Here is a 24,803-nt window from a genome sequence, read left to right on the forward strand (position 1 = left end):
AAACCAAACCAAACCAAACCAAACCAAACCAAACCAAACCAAACCAAGAAAACCAAAACCACACAGTTACACACCAAAACATCAAGAGTACTTACAGACTTTGACACTGAGATGAAGACATGGCAAACATCACTATTAATATTGAGTCATTTATATATTTACTAGTCATATTAATTCAGATTTTTGGTATTTAGTCCCCTTATCTGTAAAATTAGTAGGATTTGGCTTTTCAACATTGGATGCTAATTTTAATAACTATGGAAGTTTGGAAAAACCATGAAGCCCGGGCCCCACCATATTAATTCAATCACCAGTTCTGGAGAGGGCAAATGTAGGATTTGTACAAATAAACAAAACAAAAATAATAGCAAAAAATATTTTTTGAGATATGTTTCACATAGTTCAGACAGACGTTGAACCCTCTTTGTAGCTGAGGATGATATTGGAACTTCTGATCTTTTTGCCTCCACCTCCTGAGTGCTGGGGGTATAGCAGGGTTTATGTGGTGCTGGTGTATGAACCCAGGGCTTCATGCATTATAGCTGTGAACTCTATGAACTGAGCAATATTTCTAGACTTTCAGTGGAATTTTTTATGTGGAAACTTTTAATTCTCATCACAACCCAGTTATGTTTAAGGTTTGATAATTCCAATGACAGCAGTTATTATAATAGGTAGCTATTATTATTGAATGGATGCTACATACCAATCAGCAAAACATCTGACATGCATTTCACCATTTGTCACAAATACGTGTTCAGTTCAAATAAACAAGTGCCAAATCAGAAGCTCTGGGTGTAGGACATACAGAACAAGGACAAAATGGCAGCAGGATATTTTTAATTGGTGACTTTATTTTTAATGCAAATCACACAGAAAAATGTATGTATAGATTGCAAAATAATCACAGAGGAGATAAAGATGAAGTGGGATATTTCATAGTGGCAGGGGCATGTGTGGTCAGAAGTGTGCTAAGTCAGATTGGAAGGGGATGATAAGTTTTACTTAGCCTCTAGGTTCATAGCCAATAGGTTTAGTGATTTTAGATGGAGCCATTCATTTGTGCTTGAAGATCTGTCCTTTGGCGGTAAGCTTCTGCTGTGCCTGATTTTGTAACTTAAAAGAACAGGTAGAAGACTCAACATGGAATGTGAAACAGACTGCCTCTGCTAGGAGGCATTTCTACCCAAGATGCTAGGGTTGCCAATTAGTTTCTAAGGCTCTAATGTGCTGATAATTCATTCTCTCCTCTTGGCTTCTCTCCTTATCCCATTGCTCACTGCCTGCATTTTCAACATAGTGTCAGTCAGAAGGGAAATTTCAGTGAAAAGAACTCCACTGCTTAGTGATCTGATGGTCATTAAAACATAGTTATTGACCAAATCCCTTAATGCACAGAACTCTTTGGTTGGCTTATGAGCACACTTTTGAGAGGATTAAGTGCAAAGCATGTTTAACTAAGGGCAAATCACTCTGTCTCAAGCATCACAAATGAGATGCCATTTTCCATCCTGGAAAAGCTTTCTTGGGAGGAAATGTTTGTCACAGCTGTGTCACAGAGGTTGCTCATTGCCATTCAACATCCAAAATGTCATGGTGCATACATTTGGGCATTTTGTTCCTGTTTAGCAGATTTCTGAAGAAACAGTGGTGGTGGGGAGACTGTAAATTAAGCTGTCAAGTGTATGTGTTACATTTAATGTAAACATGCATATGCTGTATCATTAAAAGCTGAGTGAAGCTTTTGGAATGAGGGAAGGGGCGCATTTTCTGTTATTTTATAGCTTAACTATACTCTTTCCAGAGTTTGCATCTTTCAATCTAAACACAATTTTGTTGCCATGTTAAGGATTTTGTGACCAGTTTGCTTGCTTTCATTCATTCTTCTATTCATTTGTTCATTGAGTTTTTTCATCAAGTAGTCATTAAAAGCCAATTTAGTGCTAATGCCTTGGTAATATGTCAGGGTAGCTGGCCAACAGTTTCCTCCATTGTATTATGTTTTCTGCTGAAATTCTCTTTCAGGGATGAGTAATCATGCATTTTCTACACTATCATTTCAACTATGCATCTGTTCATTAAACTTGTATCATAAAACAGACAGCATTTGAAACTTGAGCAGTAATTGTGTAATAAACCAGCCTCTATTAAAAAATGACTCGTTTGTTCACCATTTGATAATCATATCAATGCCTAGTCTTTAATGCTCTTAATAAAGGTAGTTTTGGCTCCTTTCCGGTTTGCTTGCTGTGATACTGCACTCCTTGTGCACCTCTTGGATTTATTGCTCTATGATTTGGCTTTGGTTTAAAATCCTCATTGCCTCTTCATTCACAACTCGACTGCAGTTACTCTCACAGCCTCTGGCCCCACCAGCTTCTAGGGAAGGTGTTCTATTGGGGTGGGAGGAGGAGAAATGACACAGCACCTTCTTTACTTTTGTGGTAATTAGATCCTCTTTCCTTTCTCCCTCACCTAATTTTTTTCTCCTCCCTCTATCTCCTCATTCTCTCTCATTCTTCTTGCTCATTCCCCCACTAAGCCGGCAAAATAAAAGACTAGAAGTTTTATATGGAAATCAGACTAAAGAATTAAATCATTTCATTCCTTTTAACTTTCCTACTTCAATCCTTTTTTATCATTATATTTTTGTTAGGGTACCAGTAGAAGTGTTGGCTACAACTTCACTAACAGATAATACTTTTTCTTGTTAGTCCTATCAAGAAGTTACCACCCCCTCAATTTACAACTTCAATAAATATTGTTCAGAAACAGTTTTAATAGACTCCTTGCTACTAATACAGAACATTCTTATTGCTATTTAAACAAGTGTGTGTGTGAACATGAGTGTGGAGGTCAGAGGTTAACCTCTAATGTTCTTTATGAGCTGTATCTATCTTGCTTTATGAGACAGGGTCTTGGAGACGTGAGGCTAGCTAATTAGGCTACTCTGGCCAGAGGGAACTATTTGTCTATTTATTCAGAGTTGAAGAAAATCTTTGTATATTGTGAAAGTAAAACATCTTCTTAATGCCTGAATAGTATTCCATTGTATAAATGAACCACAATTTCTGTATCCATTCTTTGATTGAGGGACATCTGGGCTGTTTGCAGCTCCTAGCTATTACAAATAAGGCTGCTATGAACATAGTGGAGCATGTGTCCCTGTGGTATGGTGGAGTATCTTTTGGGTATATGCCCAGGAGTGGTATAGCTGGGTCCTCAGGTAATGTTATGTCCAATTTTCTGAGGAACCACCAGATTGATTGCTAGAGTGGTTGTATCAGTTTGCAATCCCACCAGTTCCTTTTTCTCCACATCCTCACCAACATGTGCTGTCACCTGAGTTTTTGATCTTAGCCATTCTGATTGGTGTAAGGTGGACTCTCAGGGTCATTTTGATTTGCATTTCCTTGATGACTAAGGATGCTGAACTTTTATTTAGGTGCTCCTTGGCCATTCAAGATTCCTCTGTTATGAATTCTCTGTTTATCTCTGTACCTCATTTTTAATTGGGCTATTTTGTTTTTTGGAGGTTAGCCTCTTGAGTTCTTTATATATTTTGGATATTAGCCCTCTATTGGAAGTGGGGTTAGTGAAGATTTTTTGTAATCTGTAGGTTGCAGATTTGTCCTAGGGATTGTGTCTTTTGTCTTACAGAATCTTTTCAGTTTTATGAGGTCCCATTAATCGATTGTTGATCTTAGAGCCTTAGCCATTGGAGTTCATAGGAACACCCCCCCCCACTGTGGGAATCACTTCAAGGCATTTTCTTACTTTTTTTTCTATTAGATTCAGCATATTTGGTTTTATGTGGAAGACTTTGATCTACTCGGACTTGAGCTTTATGCAAGGTGACAAATATGGATATATTTTCATTTTTCTACACACAGACTGCCAGTTAGACCAGTACTGTTTATTGAAGATGCTTTCTTTCTCCCATTGTATATTTTTGGATTCATTGTCAAAGGCCCATAAGTATTTGATTTTATTTCTGGTCTTCAATTCTATTCCATTGACCAACCTATTTGTTTCTGTACCAATACTATGAGGTTTTTATAACTATTTTTCTGTATTACAGCTTGAAGTCAGGGATTGTGATTGCCTAGAAGTTCTTTTACTGTTAAGAACTGTTTTTGCTATCTTGGATTTTTTGTTTTTCCATATGGAATTGAGAATTGCTCTTCCCATGTCTATGAAGAATTGTGTTGGGATTTGGTGGGAATTTTGTTGAATCTGTAGATTGCTTTTGGTAGGATGACCATTTTTACTATAATAATCCTACCAATCCATGAGCATGGGAGATCTTTCCATCTTCTGAGGTCTTCTTTGATTTCTTTCTTCAGAGAGATGAAGTTCTTGTCATACAGATCTTTCACGTGTTTGGTTAGATTTACCCTAAGATATTTTGTACTGTTTGTAGCTATTGTAAAGGGTGTTGTTTACTTATTTTCGTTCTCAGCCTGTTTATCATTTGTATAATGAAAGTCTACTAATTTGTTTGAGTTAATTTTAAATCCAACCACTTTGCTGAAGTTGCTTATCAGCTGTAGAATTTCTCTGGTAGAATTTTTGGGGTCACTTATATATATTATTATCATCTGCAAATAGTGATACCTTAACTTCTTCTTTTCCAAATTGTATACCCTTGATCTCTTTTTGTTGTCTAATTGCTCCAGCTAGAACTTCGAATACTATATTGAATAGATATGAAGAGAGTGTGTGCCTTGTCTTTGTGTAGGCAAATTGATGGAACTAGAAAAATACCATCCTGTGTGAGGTAACTCAGACTCAAAAGAACATGCGTGGTATGTACTTGCTATTTAGTGCATATTAACCCAAAATACAGAATACCTAGAATACAGCCCACTGAACTTAAGAAGTTTACCAAGCAGAAAGGTCCAAGTGAGGATGCTTCAATCCCACTTGGAAAGGGGAAGAAAATAATCACAGGAGGCAGAGGGAGGGCAAGAGCTAGGTGGGAGAGAGGAAGGGGAGGGGAAAACAGAAACAGGATCAGGTAGGGGGAGGGTACAGAAGAAAAGCCGATAGGGCAAGTAGAATGAATGGAAATATGCAACCCTTTCGGGGATGGAGGTAGCTGGACCCTCTAGAAAGTACTAGAGACCCGGGATGTAAGAGACTCTCAGAACTCAATGGGAGTCACCTTAGGTGAAATGCCCAACAATTGGGGAGAGGGAACTTGAAGAGTCCACCTCCAGTAAATAGACAGACATCAAGTGGAGGGATGGAGTTGCCATCCACAGTAAAATTTCTGACTCAGAATTGTTCCTGTCTAAAAGAACTGCAGGGACAAAAATGGGGAAGAGACTGAGGGAGAAGTTGTCCAGTGACTGGTCCAACTTGGGATTTATCTCATGAGGAGGCACCAAGGCCTGACACTATTACTGATGCTATGATGTGCTTACAGACAGGAGCTTAGCATAGCTGTCTTCTGAGTGGCCATACCAGCAGCTGACAGACAGATGCAGATACTTACACACAACCATTGGACTGAAGTCAGGGACCCCTATGGTTGAGTTAGGAATAGTCTGGAAGAAGCTGAGGAGAAGGGCAATGCATAGGAAGACCAGCAGTCTCAAGTAACCCAGACTTCTTGGAGCTCCCAGACACTGGCTTACAGTCAGCATACAGAAGCTGGTCTAAGGCCCCCACCACCTGTATAGCAGAGGACAGCCTGGTCCAGTCTCAGTGTGAGAAGATGAGCCTAATCCTGGAGAGACTTGAGGCCCCAGGAAGTGGGGAGACCTGGTTGGGGGGAAACATCCTCTTGAAGACAGGGGAGTGGGGAGGGGAGGAGGAATTGGATGAGGAACTGTGGGAGGGGGATGCAGAGGGATGGCAATGTCTGGATTACAAAAAAAATAAAAGTAAAACATCTTAAAGTAAACTTTCATTAATGGAAAAAATTTAAATATTTATATATCTTAGAATATAACAACTGAATTTGAAAAATTATCTTTACTTTTGTGCCTTAGTTATGTCATTAGAAAACTAAGTTATTATTTTTTTGTTCAATAAAATATCTATGAATACAATCAAATAAGTAAATGAAAAAATTCCAAAATACATTTTTTGGCACAGCATAGTTACATGGTTTTACTAGAAGCAGTAAAATCACTGTTATATTTTAGGAAAACTATTTCCAAGAAATGTATAATTTTTTAATTGATAGTTTAGTCCATGAAAAACAGATACATACCCCAAGGCACAATAACACTATATGTTTTTAAACATTATTTTTTTTACTTGAAATTATATATTTTTCCCATACAATATCTTCTGATTGTGTTTTTCTGTTTTCCAAGATGCTTACCACCTTGTCTCCCATGCAAATCCTCACCTCTTTTCCTTCTCTCTTGTTAGAACACCAAGAGACATCTAAGAATAATAAAAGAAAATAAAAGAGAACAAAACCAAACTTGAACAGGAAATAAAGAAAAGAACTGAGTAAAACAGTTCAAGAAACACATATAGATGCAGAGACACACAGAAATTCCATAAAAATCACAAACCCAGAAATCATAATATACACAAAAGGCCTGTAAGATTAAAAGCAAATGCTCTGACCAAACATTCTGAGACATAAAACTTTCAAAATGCCATTGAGTTCATTTTGTGTTGACCATCTATCTACTGCTGGGCATGGGGCCTGCCCCTAAGTGTGGTTTGTATACCCAGTGAGACTATGTTGAAGAAAGCTAATTTTTCCTTTGTAAGCAATTATCAATTAGAAACAGCTTCAACTAGGTTAAGGATGATTGCTTGTGCTTACTTCCCATCTCAGCACTGGGACCCAGTGTGGTTTGGACCTGTGCAGGACTCGTGCATACTACCAGTCCATATCTGTGTTAGTTCTGTGTTTAAGAAGATCTTTCTTTGATGTCCTCCATCTCCTCTGGCTCTCACAGTCTTTCTGCCTTCTCTTCTGCAGGCTTCATTGAGCTCTGAGGGTAGGGATTTGATGGAGAGGTCTCATTTAGAGCTGTGTGTTCCAAGGCCTCTCAGTCTTTGCAGTGTACATTTGTGATTCTGTATTTGTACCCATCTTCTGCAGGAGGAAGCTTCTCTGATGATGGCTGAGCACTGATACTGATCTGAGTATTGCAGAATGTCATTACGAGTCACTTATTGCTACATTTCCTTAACAGTACAGAAGTATTTTGTTTTCCCTTAGGTACCTGACTGATCCAGTCTTAGGCTCATAGCCACCCAAACAGTGTCAGAGATGGGTTCCATCTCATTGAGTTGTCCTTAAATACAAGCAGATATTGCTTGGTTACTCCCACAAGCTTTGTGCCGCTATTGTAGGTAGTCACCGTTGTAGACTGGGTTGGTATTTACCTTTTCTCTTTGGATAGCATACCTTCTAGTATTGCGAACATTAAAGACAGATATGGTATTTATTCATTTATATGTGGATGTTAGCTGTTAAGTCTTCTGTAAGCAGACTACAACTCGTATAATTGCAGAGGTTAAGTGTAGAATAAGACATGAGTGGGGGTGGATGGATCTCCCTAGGAAGGAGAAATAATAATAGACAGTTATGGATGAGTGGGGGGAGTATAATATTTTTAAATCACACCACAGCATATATTGAGTTTCATCATTTCTAAAATATGAGTGTTTAATATGGAATTTTATAGCTCTGGGCATCTGCCAACATTTATCTTGAAACTATTCAAAATTCTATTTTTTGCAATCCACCTAAGAATAGTCTGAAGAAAAAATGTAAATAGAACTCATCTTTCATTTTTCCTCTAAGGACAAAACATCTTATCCACACTAGGAAGTATGCAAGCTTCTTAATACCCAGACCCCCAACCCATAAAACTTTATTTTTCTTCTAATTTTAATTAACTTTCTACACCATCTTTATTCCTCATGGCCCACTAATATATATGTTAGACAAATCCCCTTCACCGAAACATATTCCCAAGATGGTCAGTGGTGGCAGATATCTTTAATCCCAGCACATGAGAGGCAGAGGCAGGCAGATCTGTACTCCACCATCCCCACTTCTGAAAGCCCAGGCTCCTTTGAAAACACACCACTATCCTATTAGCCTTTTGTTCCACTAGGAACTCTTTGTCATATCTATAGACCTCTTGAACACTCCCATATCTTGGAAAATTTAGGTCATGTTCTTTACTTCTTTTCTCCTTTTTTTCTCTTTTATTATTATTATTATTCTAATCTACCACTTTTCAGTACATTTCACACCCAAGAGGGTTTTCTAGTTAAATCAATGTCCTTCGAGTTACTGAAGTATCATCCAAAGTAAACCCCAATGACAAAACATTATACATCTGAGGAAAGTGTATCACTCATTACTGTAAATTCATGGCCCTGAATTTCAGTCTTGAACATCTTATTTTACTTCCTCAGTCGGTTTGTTTTTCCACCGTTTGGCACCATTACCATGCCATTCTTTTTCTTCTTCTAAAACTTCAGGACTGGTTTCTTTGCCTCACACTTCCTAATGGCTTTGTTTCTTAACTCATTCAGGAAAATAGAAATACTCAAAAGAGGAGTACTTTGGTCCTTTCTCACTAACTCTATGAATTTATTTGTAAACATCTTAGACCCTCCATTTTCCCCTTTCATGCTGTTATAGCTATTCAGTTAGCAGTCCTCTCTAGAATCAACTGATATCCAAGGGCATCTCCTACATCCTGTTTCAATCACCTACAGATATCCCCCTTTACTTATTAAACTTTCTCAAATGCCTAGACTTTTTTTCTTTCTACCAGCAACATATGGATATGCTATTGAGGCTCCCATGTGAACAACTACAGGATGATGATATTGTGTCATCCCTCAGCTTTCTCCTTCTTTGCCTTCTTGACTACATTTACTCTGTCAGAAACATCCCTATGATTTTTAAGCTTCTTCATGAAATTATTCCAATTTATTAGTTTTCTCATAGGAGAGAAGGATGACAGTCCCTCTGACCACCACAAATTATGCAGTCACATTTCACACATGTGGGGAAATTGCTGGTTACAGGAATGTTAAACACACATGATTGTCTTGTCAAAGGAATGGACATGATGCCTGTTCTTCCATCCAGAAATCTGGATATTGGAAGTGATTAATAGCATGATGATCTGCATTGTTTGTTGGGCCATGTCATATCATACTCCTAGAACCAAGATCAGAGGTGGCTAGTAGTCTAAATGACCCTTACATTACCTGTACAGCCAAGGAGTCCCCCATGCTCCTCAACAAGGACCAAGGATATGACTCTTACATTATCTAGTCAGGAGCTCTCCAAAGCGCCCACAACCAGTACAATAGGTGGCTCATAGCCCACATGACCTCTATGCTATCTGTATGACTGAGATCAGGCCAGATTCTTCTCTAGGCCCTTAAGTTAGTAGTCTATCTTCAGAACCCACATGCTTGATAGGAATGACATATACCCTGAGTTGAGTTTTGATGTAATTATGCTTCCTTCTGTACTGAGGAGTATATTATACTGGAAAACGTTCCCCCCAAATTATGCTATGTTAAAAATTCGCTGTCAATAAACTGCTTGGCATCAGACAGGCTACCTGAAATCTTGGTCCAGGTTGATGGAGTCAATTTGAATCAAGTTTTCATTCTCATCTCTTCATGGTTCATTTCCCTGCCTTACACCTCAGGAAATCATAGGGGTTAGCACACCTAGAGTGCAGTGGGTAAGTCTTACTCTGGGAAAACTACTTTCTTGATCATGGTATCTCCTCTTCTAGGTAAATCAAGCTTCACATTAACATATTCAAAAGTCATTGGCTTGACACTTTGCCAGCACCTTTGACTTGGCATGCCCTCATCCATACTTTCTTCTCAAATTCTCTACTTTTGTGGTTACCCTTCTTGTAACTCTAAAAATGTACTTGATGTAAGAGCTCACTACTGCCCATCATTATCCTTTTTTTTTAAATTTTTTTATTGGATGTTTTATTTACATTTCATATGTTGTCCCCTTACCCCATCCCCCACCCACCCAGGAACCCCCTATCCCCTCACCCCTCCTCTTTCTTCTCTGTGGATGTAACCTCTATCTAACCCCCGACTCCCACCTCCCCACCCTCAAAATTCCCACCCCCTGGGGCATCCAGCTTTCATGAGGTCAAGGTTCTCTTCTTCCACCTATGCCCAGCAGGGCTCTCCACTCTTGCATATTCAACTGAAGCACTGGATCCCTCCCTAAGTGCTCCCAGGCTGGTGGTTTAGACCCTGGGAGCTCTGGTTGGTTGGTATTGTTGCTCTCCTCATGGTGCCACAAATCCTTTCAGCTCCTTCAGTCTTCACTCTAACTCCTCCATTGAGAATCCCATTATCAGTTCAATGGCTAGTTGTGAGCATCTGCCTCTGAATATGTCAGACTCTTGAAGACCTCTGAGGAGACATCCATATCAGGCTCTTATCAGCATGCACTTCCTGACTTCCACATCAGCATCTACCTTTGGTGACTGCACATGGGATGGATACTCAGGTGGAATGGTCTTGAGATGGCCCCTCCTTCAGTTTCTGTCCCTCACTTTGTCTTCATATTTGCTCCCTTGAGTATTTTGTTGCTCCTTCTAAGAAGGACCGAATCACCCCCACTTGGTCTGCCTTCTTTATGAGCTTCATGTGGCCTGTGAGTTGCATCTTGGGCATTTCAAGGTTCTGGGCTAATATCCAATAATCAGTGAGTGAATACCATGTGTGTTCTTTTGGGATTGGCTTACCTCACTCAGGATGATAATTTCTAGTTCCATCCATTTACCTAGGAACCTCTCAAATTCATTATTTTAATAGCTGATTAATACTCCATTGTGTAAATATACCACATTTTTTGAATCCATTCCTCAGTTGAAAGACATCTGGGTTCTTTCCAGCTCCTGGCTATTATAAATAAGGCTGCTATGAACATAGTTGAACATATGTCCTTGTTCTATGTTCGAACATCTTCTGGGTATATGCCTAGGAGTGGTATAGCTGGATCCTCAGGTAATGCTATGTCCAATTTTCTGAGGAACCACCACACTGATTTCCAAAGTGATTGCACCATCTTGCAGTCCCACCAACAATGGAGGAGTGTTCCTCTTTCTCCACACCCTCGCCAGCATCTACTATCCCCTGAGTTCTTAATCTTAGCCATTCTGACTGGTGTGAGATGGAATCTCAGGGTTGTTTTGATTTGCATTTCCCTGACGACTAAGGATACTGAACATTTCTTTAGGTGCTTCTCGGCCATTCCAGTTTCCTCATTTGAAAATTCTTTGTTAAGCTCTGTACCCCATTTTTAATAGGGTAATTTGGTTGTCTGGAGTCTAATTTCTTGAGTTCTTTGTATATATTGGATATTAGCCCTCTATCAGATGAAGGATTGGTAAAGATCTTTTCCCAATTTGTTGGTTGTCATTTTGTCCTATTGACAGTGTCCTTTGCCTTACAGAAACTTTGCAATTTTATGAAGTCCCATTTGTCAATTCTTGATCTTAGAGCATATGCCATTGGTGTTCTGTTCAGGAACTTTTCCCCTGTGCCCAAGTATTCGAGGCTCTTCCCCACCTTCTCTTCTATTAGTTTCAGTGTGTCTGGTTTTATGTGGAGGTCCTTTATCCACTTAGACTTGAGCTTTGTACAAGGGGATAAGAATGGATCAATTTTCATTCTTCTACATGTTGTCTTCCAGTTGAACCAGCACCATTTGTTGAAAATGCTGTCCTTTTTCCACTGGATAGTTTTAGCTCCTTTGTCAAAGATCAAGTGACCATAGGAGTGTGGGTTCATTTCTGGGTCTTCAATTCTATTCCATTGATCTTCCTGCATGTCTCTGTACCAATACCAGGTAGTTTTTATCACTATTGCTCTGTAGTAAAGCTTGAGGTCAGGGATGGTGATTCCTCCTGAAGTTCTTTTATTGTTGAGAATAGTTTTCGCTATCCTGGGTTTTTTGTTATTCCATATGAATTTGAGAATTTCCTTTTCTAACTCTGTGAAGAATTGAGTTGGGATTTTAATGGGGATTGCGTTGAATCTGTAGATTGCTTTTGGCAAGATGGCCATTTTTATTATATTAATCCTGCCAATCCATGAGCATGGGGGTTCTTTCCATCTTCTGAGATCTTCTTCGATTTCTTTCTTCAGGGACTTGAAGTTCTTGTCATACAGGTCTTTCATTTGCTTGGTTAGATTCACACCAAGGTATTTTATATTATTTGCAACTATTGTGAAGGGTGTCATTTTCCTAATTTCTTTTTCAGTCTGTTTATCTTTCATGTAGAGGAAGGCTACTGATTTGTTTGAGTTGATTTTATAACCAGCCACTTTGCTGAAGTTGTTTATCAGGTTTAGGAGTCATCATTATCCTTTAAGGTACCAGCATCATTCCTTCAGACTGCGATAGCAAACCCCCTAACTGCCTTCTCTCTGTTGAATTTATAATTCCCTATAGAGTTGTCTTCACATATGAGAGTAATTTTTAAGATTGTAAATAAGACTATATGAATCTTTCTTCAAAAAATTCAGTGGATTTCTATCAAATGTGAAAAAAAGTCCATGACCTGTCATGTTTTAGACTAAACTAAAACTTATCACTGGTGCTTAATTTGATGTTTCTATTTAAGTGAGATAATCTAAGCGAGCTCTCTCCTATTAGAGATCAGTCTCCTATTAGCTTTGTTTCTGTAGAAAGTTCTAATGAACATTCCACCTAATCTATTTATTTCTTGTAAATAAATAAATAAACAATACAAAATAAGTAGAAAAAAACCTTTATTTTTGTCTAGTCACACTGGTCTTCTCATGGTTACCATTAACAACAGGCTCATTTGTGCACTTTGGCCTGCCCTTGGACTTTCTAAGCCCTCACTGCCTGGGATTTCAACATATTTAACTCTCTTATAAGACAGTTTGAATATGTCACAATTACAAGCCAGCATGGCATTGGTTTTACCCCGGTCATATATAAATGTTTGCATTCCTCAAATGTGTATTACTAGCAACCCATGTTGGCTCATCATGGCAACTGAAAAAATGTAAGTGGGCACTTGCTAAATTTTTTACTAAGGGATTTATCATTCAAGCGATTGCTACATGGCTCCTAACTTAGCAGAATTTCCATGTAAAACATCTTGGGCTACTTCCAGAACTTTACTGGTAGTTTTAGACATAATCAAACAGTGACCAATCCCTAGAGACTTTACAATACCCTTCCTAACCAATTAAATAGTGCATTTTAGAATCTCCCTTCATTTGACAGCAGTGCTTTTTTTTTTCTCCTCAATCTAGCCTTTCTCCATTGGGAGTTAGAGGAGACTCCATGAACTTACTTTAGTAACATACAATTTTCCATTATTGAGCAATAAAGTCAGTTTTGATTTTTCAGCTCTACTGGTGTATGTGTTTACATGTGACATCATTTAATGCTTTCAGTTTCTTCCCCTTTATTGCTTTAGGATAAGAAAAAAACTTTTCGAGAATATTTGAAACCTGACTTTGTTTTTTGTTTTCTCCAAGCCCCTTAGAGAAAACATACTGTATTTTCTTCATTCAAAGGAAGGATTTTGCTGACCTGGTTTAGAGACTACCAATTCCACTGTTTTAGCTTGTTTGTTTTTCTAAACTCATCTTACAGAAAAAAAAATCATCCCTTAAATCCCCCATCAATTCTGAATTCTTTTGAACTGCCCCCACCCTAACCAAACTAAACCAAACCAAAACAAAAAAACCTCTAAACTTTAATTACCATAGCTATTTATTTTGGTTCCTCTCTGTGGGTGAGATTTACATTAATTAGAGTATAATGAAGCCTGCCCTTTCAAACAAATTTATTCCTTTGTTTGCACTCATTGGAGCAAACCCACTGCAGTGTGTATGAGCTTGCAAAGGGGAGGCATTGAAAACCGCTTATAGCAAACCAGACACCAGCACCTAACCTTCCCAATCTTTCCCAGGAAATTTGCAGCTCTATCCACTTGAGATTTGTGAACGGAGACCAGTGTGGTTTTGTCTGGTTGTTTTTCTGCTTGCAGAAGAGACACATTTTCTGGGAAAACGTTTCCTTCATCGCTGCTTTCTGGTTAGTATGCAGGCCACCACCTCTGTTATCAGACAGTGGCAACAAAGCATTTCTGCCTGAGTCTTCTGTGAGGTGGCGGGGGGAATGGATTGCACAGTAATGAGCTGTTTTTGCAGGCTTCCTTCGGGAGCCTTTTTTATATCCCTTGGCAAGAGGAACTAATTCAAAACAGCAAGTCAACCCTTGGGCATCTAAAATTCTCAGAAATTCAGCTGACTGGACAGTAAGAGGGTCTCCCTGTAAATCAGAGCTTTGCTCTTCAAAGGGAAGGGAGGCTACAGGTTTTCTGGAACTCATATATAACTGTATATAAGACTTCTTTAAATCCCTGATGCTGTTTTAAAAATCAACTGATGATGGTAGAGGATGTACTGGAAGCTGCTTTTTTATTTCTTGATTATACTGCTTCAAAGCCTAGACAATGAGGTCTGAGAATCTCAGTGTATTTCCTGTCTTCCAGAATGAATTTGTTTACTCTTTGTGAAGTTGACCTGATATATTGATTCTTCCTGATGGTAGAGTGAAAGGGGTTATTGTTCTGAAAATGACAACGCAATGTCTGGTTCTTAGTGAACCCTTAGTGTATACTCAGTAGGTCCCAAAAGACTGAACTGTAGGGTTGATGACACTGACGGTTCTATTATTCTATTTGTACAGTACAGGCATGCTGTTGTCCAATGTCTTGATGCCATTCTTGTATGTGTTTAGTGATTAACTCTTTACTTGCATCTGTTCCCATCTACTTGAGCTGGCATGTTGATTCTCATGTGTTCAGACACTAACTCTCGATTCCTTTCCCCTTGATCCTTGTAATTATATGTCTTTGTCTCTATTCTGTGACATCTGTTTAACACACATGTACATGTGCACATCCATACTCTACCCTGCTCACATATGCAAACACGCATACATGTAAAAGTATGACTATATACCTGTGAGATTATAGTCGTTCTTCTTCGATAGGCTATCATTTTTTTCCCTCTCCCTTTATCTGTAAGACTCTTCTCATTCTTGTATCTGTACTAGTAGTCCTAAGTTATCTGAGGTCTTGTTCTGTCTTCTGCCCCTTTTGGCCTTTCTTAAATGGGTTTATCCTTTTCAGTTTCTATCAGTGTTCTTTTGTTTATACACGTCTTAACTTTGTGGAGGTGGGAATTGAAAAGGGATGCTAACTACCTTTTAAGTTTTCATTGTAAATAACTGAAACATTCAGGCAGTGATAGTTTTATTTGGGGCAATGGAAGAAATAACACATAGCTCTTGTCCACCAGTATGTATGTAATTATTAAGAGGGGTAACTGGAAGAAAACTACAATAATTATTTGATTTAAACCAGTGGTTCTCAACAATGAGACATTTGCTGTAAATGGGACATTTGATAATGTCTACAGACATTTTTAGTTATCACTGAGGACTGGGAGCAACATGGCAGAAGAGTGAAAAATTGAGGTCACTAAACAACAGACACTTATTTGAGTCAACATATCAGTAGTGCCAAGGTTATGGAATTCTGGCTTACCCATTTTTTCCTTCTCCCTTCATGATGCCCTTAGTCTTCTGAACTGAATCCTAACTGAATCCAAGGGCCCATTGATTGTGTTTTATTTCTGTCTGGAGACCACCTTATGCTAAATATGAAAGCTCTTCATTATATGGATTAGTAGCTAGTCAGGGGGCACAAAGGGGCTTTAGAATTTCTTTTTTTTTAAATATACTTTTAGATTCTTTAGAGGACAAAATACTAGTAACTTCACAAACATAATACAGCTACTCAGAAGATGCTCTGAGGAGTGTGGACCCATTGTCTCTATATAAAGCATTCTTCTCTGTATTTAATAGTTTGGGTAAGGACATGCATTATATTCATTGGATATGTCTGAATAGAGATATGATAATGTACTTCTTAAATTTTAAAGGAAAGTATTTGTTTGTTGGTGTATGTATGAGATAGAGAGAGAGATAGATAGATAGACAGAGACAGAGACAGAGAGACAGTGAGAGAGAATGTGAATACATGCCAGGGTGGGCATGTTTTCTAGTTTGTCAGTAAAGTCCTGTTTGTTTTTTTTTTTTTTTTTTTTTTTTAGAATTGCATTCTTTAGTGTTTGACAAAGGGTCTTAATAAGATGTAAAGTGCAGAACTGTGGCTGATCTAGGTTTATGTCCTTAGAAGGGTTTCTATGAGTTGGTCAGGTGACACACTTTTCTAGGTGAGTCCTTAAGAGCAACAATTTAGGGTAGGCAAGCTGCCACTCCTTTTCATCTCTCTAGATATCCCTGGCTATATACTGAGTCAAGAAGTAACTGAATTCGGGCCTAGAGAGGCATATATTTATCTAAACATTCTCCAATCCAGAGCCACAATTTAGGATAATTAAAAGGCATATGAATCAAATGTTTATATGTCACATTTTATCAGTAAGCAAAAGGAGTGATGTGTGTATACATGTGTGTGTGTGTGTGTGTGTCTGTGTCAGTGTGTATAGGGGTGGTAGTGGGCCAATGTTTTCCTCAGTAAGGACATTTGACCTATAGTCCTTGGAAAAGTTTGGCACCTGTATAGAAATGAATCTTTCTGGCTATTCTTAGATGTATATCTAACATGGAGTATCAGCCTGGAGGCATTCAGCCCAGAGTGTCCTGTAGTTTTGAGGTTGAAAACCACTCACCTAGATATTTCAATATCTGTGACTACTCCTTAAACAGCCCCTGAAAGTCAGAACTTATGGACAGGATATGAATCTCAGAGAAAATTTGCTAGAAAGAAAATTAAAAAAAAAAAAACAAGGCTCTCTGTGGATCATTAGCATAAGGTGACCAAGTTGGCTGGAACTACTGAAGAAGCTAAGGCTACCTTTGAGAAGAGGTACAACATACCAGAGAAGGGCACACTTTGTTCTTATTATAATTTTCTTAAGGGTTGCTAGTGGTCTTATACCCTCTTCCTAACTTTGCAGGTCTCTTACACAGACCTCTTGAACAGAGCTTCCTGAGGCTTAGTTTTTAATCCATCTCTCTGAGGTCCTCCTTCCCTGTGCCTGCTCATTGATTCACCTTGAACAGATACTTGCACTTTTTAATTTAGTGTATTGGTAGGCGTTGAGCATAATCATCACTTTAATATTCATGCTCCTTTTTTCTCACTCTTTTTTCAAGCATGAGTAACTTTCTAGTAGTGATGATAATCCTTCTATGCAGCAAGCTCCAAATCCTAGGGTAGTGCTTCTGTTTATATACTTGTATCTTGCCTCCAAAGCCCTTAAGCATTTGCAAAGTTAGAACTGGCTGTGCTCCCTCGATACCTGCCTATCCAATAAGCATAGAGATTTCCTAGCCATGGACCGCATTGTATTTTCCATTCAGAAAAAGAGCCAAAGTAGAAATTCAGGGAGAAGAAAACAGAATCACACTGTCAAGGGAGTTTTAGCAAATTTAAGTCTTGAGATCCACCAGTCCACTAGCTCTCACTGTTCTCTGAAGTAAACACGCACCATTACCCTAAGACCTTTATGTTTATTGTTTCTATGGCCTCTTAGGATTTTTTTCTAGATGTTCCTTAGAGTAGCTCTGTTCCCTTGCTCCCTTTAGCTTTCTCTTTCTCTGTCTCCATCTCCGTCTCCATCTCCTTCTCTCTGTCTCTCTCTGTTTCACTCTCTCTGAGAGTCCTCTCTTCATAAGACCTTTCATGACAAATTATCTTCTTCCTGAGGCTTAGTTTTTATCCATCTCTCTGGGCTCATTATTCCTCTTGTGACACTTTCTTTCCCCTCCTATACTTCAGTTCTTCCAACACTATCCAATGAATTATATACAAAATAGCATACTGGATTTTGTGTGTGTGTGTGTGTGTTTCTCCCACCAAAAGGCGAGTTACCTGTTTGTTAAGTGCTAGAGTATCAGCACCCTGTCACATGCTCAGACAGATAGTAGACTCCCAAAGACTATCTTTAAGTCTGTGGGCATTGTTTTGCTTTACTAGCAATTGTTGTTTGTTAGTGGAAGCCATAAGAAAAGATTGAAAGAATATCACAGTGTAAAAGTGCTTCCACTATCATTACTAGAAACCTTCATTAGTCTGTGTATGGATGGCAGTTTATTTCTGCCAATTATATTGATACTGAATGTCAGTATGCACTACAAATATGTGAAATGAAATATAAACTTTCTATGTCTCTATTGTTAATATTATTTCCCCCAGAATATTCCACAAGTCACACATAAGTAGATCCCTTGTTCTCAACAATGCTTTCTCACAAGTCAAATAAAGAATGACGTTATATGCCCAGTCTTTAGGACTAAATATATATATAATTTCATTTCTAAATGCTGTTCAGGAAAAATAATATACAATTATGATTAAATTCTCAGGTTAGCTTCACACATTATTGGGAATACACACACACACACACACACACACACACACACACACGCATGCATGCAATACAAAGACAAGAGACTGTCCTGTACATTGTGAAATAGTTACATCTCTCGTGTCTGTCTAATAGAGACTTCTAGCAACCTGTGACTAATTATGTCAATCGAAACTGTCTGTAGACATTGCTAAATGTTTTCTACAATACAAAACCACCCCCCCATTTGAGAACCATTAAACCAAAATGAGGTTCTCTCAGGGCTTCTAGATTAGTAGGCCTGAAAATAAGTGCTACCCTCCCCAATAAGTGTGCTAATCAGCTAGAGGTGACAACTGCCACCCAACTTATTATATCTGGGGGTAATGGTATGTTTCTCATTCTTCAGTCTTGGCAAAGATTCAGTTTTCATCCCCCTGAAAGTGGAGTGTCAGAATATATATTCAGAGGAAAAATCAAGAAAAATAAGTTGTTGCTGCTTTTCTTGCTTTTTTCCTTGTCCCCAAGGTGATAGACAGTGACACTGACACAAATCAAATTGTCAAGTGTCAAAAGAAGAAGCAGTCTAGCCTCACTTATGAAATGAAGAAACAAATAGAAATGGCAGTGTGGGTTTTTATTAGTCTGTAGACACCTGGATACTTGGTGTGATTCCACGGGGGAATTCTGGGACCTTTGCTCACTGTCCTGGGGTTGAAGAATTCTCTGAGAAAGTAAACAATCAACAGTTCTTTGACTTAGGGTTTAAAGGACAATTTGGAAGACATTTTCTAGTGTTTGATCCTTTAGACATCTATTTTGAAGATTGTGTGTGCAAGTGTATGCACACACATGTGTGAAAGAGGACAACATTAGGGAGTTTGTTCTCATCTTCTACTCTGCAGAGATGAAGTCTCTCATTGTTACTTCATACAGCTGCCTGTTTCATGAGCTTCTGGACCATTTTCCTGTCTCAGCCTCCCATCTCCTCATCTGGATCATAGAGATTTGTGCTAATGACGCCAGCTTTTAAAAATTATTCTTATTTTTAAATTTCTTTTTCTCTGGTATATTACATCCTGATTGCAGTCTTCTACTACCTCCTCTCCCCCAGATCCTCTCCTCCTCTCTTTCCCGAGAGAGAGAGAGAGAGAGAGAGAGAGAGAGAGAGAGAGAGAGAGAGGGAAGGAGGGAGAGAGGGAGGGAAGGAGAAAGGGAAAGCAGGAGGGAGGGAGAGAGCACATGCTCACGCAGGACTTCCAGGGATACCCACTGAACATGGCATGTCAAATTTCTTTTCCTTTTTTTAATTATGGAACGCTTCACGAATTTACGTGTCATCTTTGCGTAGGGGCCATGTTAATCTTCTCTGTATCCTTCCAATTTTAGTATATGTGCTGCCGAAGGTACCTCCTTTCACATTAAGGCTTGACAAAGCAACCCCAGTAGGAGAGCTAGGTACCAATATGCAGATGAAAGAGTCAGAGACAGCCCCTGCTCTCACTCTTAGGAGTCCCACAAGGACACCAAGCTATACAGCAGTAACACATATGTAGAGGGTCTAGGTCATACCCATGCATGCTTCCTGATTGTTGATTCAGTCTCTGTGAGCCACTACGAACCCTACTTAGTTGATTCTGTGGGTTTTCTGTGGCGTCTTTGACCCTTCTGGCTCCTCAACATCTTCAGGATTCTCTGAGTTCTTGAGCTCCGCCTAATGTTTGCCTTTTGATCTCTACATCTGTTCCCATTAAATGACAATGATGCTAGGCTCCAGTCCACGAGTATAGCATAGTATCGTTGAGAATCATTTCATTGGCTTTTTTTCTTTGTTAGTCATATTTGGTTCCATTTTAGGTTTCTGGGCTATCCGGCCTCTGGTTCCTAGATCTTCGGACAGTGTCAAGCATGGGCTCCTGCTCATGGTATGGGTCTCAAATTGGACCAGTCATTCATTGGCAACTGCCATAAATTCTATGCCATCTTTATCCAAGCACATCTTGCAGACAGGACAAATTGTAGGTCGATGGTTTCATGGCTGGACTGGTGTCCCAATCCATCTACTGGAAGTCTTGTTTGCTTACAGAAGATGGCTGATTCAGACCCATATACAAGGAGTCTTAGCTAGGGTCACCTTTGTAGATTCCTGGGAGTTTCCATTGTACTAGGTTTCTGCCTTGTCCCTGAAATGCTTACAATTCCAGTGCATCTCACAGTACTCTCTCCCTCCAGTCTCCCTAGACATGATTCATCCTGCACACATCCCTACCTGCCCCCAGTTCACCTACTTCAATCCATTTCCTTTTAAATTTCATGATGCTATTTTTTCAACAGCTGAGTAATACTCCATTGTATGAACAAACCATGTTTTCTTTATCCATTCTTAGGTTGAGGGACATCTAGGTTGTTTCCAGCTATTATGAACGAAGCTTCCATGAACATGCTTGAGCAAGTGTCCTTGCTCTAGGATGGAATGTCTTTTGGATATATGCCCAGGAGTGGTATAGCTGGTCTTGAAGTAGATCAATTCTCAATTTTTTTTTGAGAAACTGCCCTATTGATTTCCAAGTGTCTGTACAAGTTTGTCCTCCTACAAGCAATGAAAGAGTGTTCCCCTTGCTCTACATCCATGCCAGCATGAGCTGTCACTTTCGTTTTGATCTTAGCCATTCTGACAGGTATAAGAATCTCAGAGTCGTTTTGATTTTCGTTTCCCTGATGGCTAAGGATATTGAATATTTCTTTGTTAGACCATTTGAGATTCCTCTGTTGACAATTCTCTGCTTAGTTCTGAACCTCATGGCTCCAGCTTATTTTTAAATTAAAATATTTAAAATTTAAAATATAGTGACATCATTTCTCCTTTCCTCCATCCAACCCCTCTCATGTGCCCTCCTCCTTCAAGTCTTTCCTATGTACTATGCCTGATGGTCTATGTTTTGGTTGATATATATATATATATATATATATATATATATATATATATATATTTCATTTAGTGTAATTTCAGGGCTGACCACTTTGTATTTGATAATCAGTTAGGGGGTTTATCCTTAGGAAATATATATTTCTCTCTCTCCAGGAAGTCTTTAGTTGCATGTAGTTCTTCATCTAAGGGTGGGGTCACATAAGATTTTCCCCTTCTGCATTAATGCATAATTTTTTAGGTCATGTTTGAGCAGCCATATTGTTGAAGTATCATGGATTTAGCTTCCTTGTCATTTCTAGAAGACACAATCTCACAGTGAACTTCCTGATTCTCTGGCTCTTACAATCTTTCCATTTCACATTCTGTGGTGTTTCCTGAGCAGTTGGTTCAGGATTTGTGTTGTAGGCACATCTGCCATGGCTGGGGTCCCTTTGATCCATTAACCTCTACGTTATGTTGTTGTTATTTTTTCTGTAATGAATTCTCTTTACTGTAGAGAGAGGCTTTTTGTTAAGAGTCTGAGAGCTTCAGTTACTTGTGGGTATAAGGATACGTTTGGAATGTTGTTAGAAGGTATACTAGTCTAGTAAAATGGTAGTAGTATGATTTTTTTCTAAGATCCGCATCCTTACTAGAACCAGGAAATTGGCTAGGTTTCTAGTACTATGCATGATTTACCTCCTATTGAGCAGGTCTAAACTCTAATTAGACAGCTGTTGGTGACGACCATGGTACAAGGGCCACTTTTGCCCTTTAAGGGCTGCCTTGTCATGCTGGTCATTGTTATAATTCAAAGATGTCAAAGCTGGATAGGAATATTTTTTGCTTCCTTCCCTTGACAGCTTGCATAATACTTTCTGGTGCTATGAATGCTAGACTAGAGGAGGTAGGCTTTCAGGTTCTCTATGGTTCAAATCTTCCAAGTTTTCTGTCCAAAGTATAGGGCACCTTCATCAGTAGGAATTTATCTCCAATTTCTGGCAGGCAACAATAGTCCATAGCATTTTTGGAGTTTCTTGGATTACCCTGAACATTAGCTTAAATGTAGGTTTATCGAAGCTGGTCCTGGGGGTTTTGTTAGATAGTCTATGACTCTTGTGAGGTGCATTGTCAGTCCAAGTGAGATAACTTCATTGAATTAATATAATTTTCAGCTAATTTCAAATAATATGATTCCTTGTGAATTTATCAAACATCATTGGTTTTATTTGTCTCTCCTTACTTCTTCTTGTCTTACCTGGGTTCCAGGAATCAAACTGAAGTTGTCAGGATTGTGTAACTAGTACTTTTACCCACTGATCCACCATGCTGGTCATGATGTAATGATTTTTAAGGCAATTTTTTTCATTCTTGTAGGCCTGTAAATTGTAGCCTAGAACATAATTTCCCTGTAAATTTAATTTCTAAGGTGGATGCTCATAGCATTTTGGAGCTGTAAAACCTGTATAAGTCTATATCTTTCCCATGTATAAGGTGGCCCTCTAATTTTATTATTAGTAATGGGTGATCATATTTAAGTGGAAACACATGAAATTGAAGCTTTTATTCATGAAACATGATAGAATATTAATTTTATATAGCTTTATACTCTCTCTATCTCTCTCTCAATATTTTCTCCTAGTTCCATTTTCTAATTTTTGTATATACATGCCTTTGCCAGCATATATACTGCTCAGAATACTAGCTGTGAAGGTCAGTACATTTCACTGGAACAAATTAAGAATAAGAGGATGATTCCAAATTTTAATAACTGTTAATTTGAAAACCCACTGATGCACTTCACATATTTAGAGAATAGGTCCTATGGCCCAGCATAACCAATGACATGTGAAATTCTTGATATTATCTAATGGACCAGTTCTGATGAGAATGTGCTTTGTTTGTGCACTATTCCTTCATTTTCATAATATTGCTTTTTCTTTATTGGAGCTGTCAGATGCAGAAGTGAATTTAGTACTCTGGGGGGGACAAAGATCTCTAGTTATGTATCAGGATAATGAAACACATATGAATAAGCAAGCTCTATTGTTCTATTCCTCTGATGGTCTGGTTACCTGATACTACTTCACATCAAAGCTGCCTTCTGAGCTAGAGCCCAGGCCCTTGTAACATCCTTGTGATTCCATAAGTGGACCTTGTTGACTGTCTTTACCCTCCTTGCCAGTTCTACTTGTGTTTCCTTCATTGCAAATGAAATCTGTCAGCTTCTCATGGCTATTTTGCTGCAAGTAGCAATGCCTGTGTTCCTTTGTGCATAGCAGGCTTACTTTATCACTTTATCTCTTTATACCTTATATACACATATGTATACATTCACAAATGGTTTGTTTCTATGCTAATATTTTGAGTACTTGTAATTTAAATTTCAAATTCTATCTTTACCTTTTATCATGGTTTAGACAGTATAGAAAATCACAATGGAGATGACTGTAAAATAAACACTAGTAACATTAGAGTTTATATCTATATAAGATAATATACATTTATTGCATTAGTGTCATATGTATATTAAATATCCATCCACTTAAGATTATCAATAGTACCTTTTACAATCAGCTAATATTCTTTGAAAAAGCTACTTTAAAAATCTATATTTGTAACTATAGATACATGCATTAATCTCTCACTCGATAAATTATTTGCAACAATTTGAAGATTTATACTGTTGATTTGTAGACTTTAACTCTTTCATACATTTACTTGCTATCTGTATTTCATTTACAGATAATCTATATCCAGAATTTATCCTAAATGAATTGAGAAGATACAGAATATTTTCAACTTGGGTAATAGTCTCATGGAGATAATAGGAGAATGAATAATACTATAAACAGGGTGGGTAAAGAATTAAGAGATTGATAAGAATATTAATAAGGGATATTTTATCTTGTCACTGTGTGATAACAATAGGACTAAAGACAGCTAGATGGTTCAAGGGATATGGAAGAGTTAGGATAGAGGATTTTTAGAATATAGGTGATCCAGTTGAGGAACAAGTCCAAGGATTATTAACCTCAACATTGTGCTGTTGACAAAATAAATATTAGTTGTGGAGGATTGGTTTGTGGCATTGTGGTATGTTTGGCATCATTGCTGGCTCTCAATATACACAAATGCCATTCTTTGCCTATGTTTAACAACTCAAAGTGTCTTGAGTTACTGACAAATGTTCTTGGGTCTCAAAATTTGCCTGACTGGAGAACTAGTGGATTAGTCCCAGTGTCCCAGGAAGAGAACATGAAAAAGCAAAAGATTTGAATGGTGAGGAAAACAGTGATTAAAATTCAGTATTTTACGTGTTCATTTTGAATTAAGTGTGGGAAGCCAGTGAAAGATAGTTATGATAATTTGGGATCTGAAGGTCTGACCTAGAGGTATAGGTGTTTTTGTCACTGGGATAAAGATGATGATCAGTGAAAAGAATTAAGCAAAAAGGAAGCTGGTT

At 38.4% G+C, this 24,803-nt stretch overlaps 1 long non-coding RNA gene and 1 other non-coding gene across 3 annotated transcripts in view; one reads left to right on the top strand and one right to left on the bottom strand.

Annotated features, from left to right (window-relative positions):
- LOC114625408 overlaps nt 1-24,803 on the top strand; it is an 86,624-nt gene that overhangs the window by 29,940 nt on the left and 31,881 nt on the right. The window lies entirely within an intron of this gene.
- On the bottom strand, nt 19,736-19,839 carry LOC114625444. The gene has a single exon (XR_003712081.1). It is a non-coding gene; the product is annotated as a U6 spliceosomal RNA (small nuclear RNA).

This window comes from Grammomys surdaster, unplaced genomic scaffold (assembly GCF_004785775.1).
Source record: "Grammomys surdaster isolate TR1022 unplaced genomic scaffold, NIH_TR_1.0 217, whole genome shotgun sequence".
NCBI lineage: Eukaryota > Metazoa > Chordata > Mammalia > Rodentia > Muridae > Grammomys > Grammomys surdaster.